Source organism: Scyliorhinus torazame, chromosome 16, assembly GCF_047496885.1.
Source record: "Scyliorhinus torazame isolate Kashiwa2021f chromosome 16, sScyTor2.1, whole genome shotgun sequence".
In the NCBI taxonomy this organism is placed as follows: Eukaryota; Metazoa; Chordata; class Chondrichthyes; order Carcharhiniformes; family Scyliorhinidae; genus Scyliorhinus; species Scyliorhinus torazame.
This window is the reverse complement of record NC_092722.1, coordinates 70,459,315-70,459,889: the sequence shown is the minus strand read 5'-3', so window position 1 is coordinate 70,459,889 and position 575 is coordinate 70,459,315.

The window sequence follows — 575 nt, the reverse complement described above, 5'->3', positions numbered from 1 at the left end:
GGGGGAGGGGGGAGGGGACGGGGGGGAGGGGGAGGGGACGGGGGGGAGGGGAGGGGACGGGGGGGGAGGGGGAGGGGACGGGAGGGGGAGGGGACGGGAGGGGGAGGGGACGGGGGGGAGGGGACGGGGGGGGAGGGGACGGGGGGGGAGGGGGACGGGGGGGGGGGGAGGGGACGGGGGGGGGGAGGGGGGACGGGGGGGGGGGAGGGGACGGGGGGGGGGAGGGGACGGGGGGGGGGAGGGGACGGGGGGGGGGGGAGGGGACGGGGGGGGGAGGGGACGGGGGGGAGGGGGAGGGGACGGGGGGGGAGGGGGAGGGGACGGAGGGGGAGGGGACGGAGGGGGAGGGGACGGGGGGAGGGGGAGGGGACGGGGGGAGGGGGAGGGGACGGGGGGAGGGGGAGGGGACGGAGGGGGAGGGGACGGGGGGAGGGGGAGGGGACGGGGCGGGAGGGGGAGGGGACGGGGGAGGGGGAGGGGACGGGGAGGGGGGAGGGGACGGGGAGGGGGAGGGGACGGGGGGGAGACGAGGGGAGGGGACGGGGGGGGAGGGGGTGGGACGGGGGGGGAGGGGG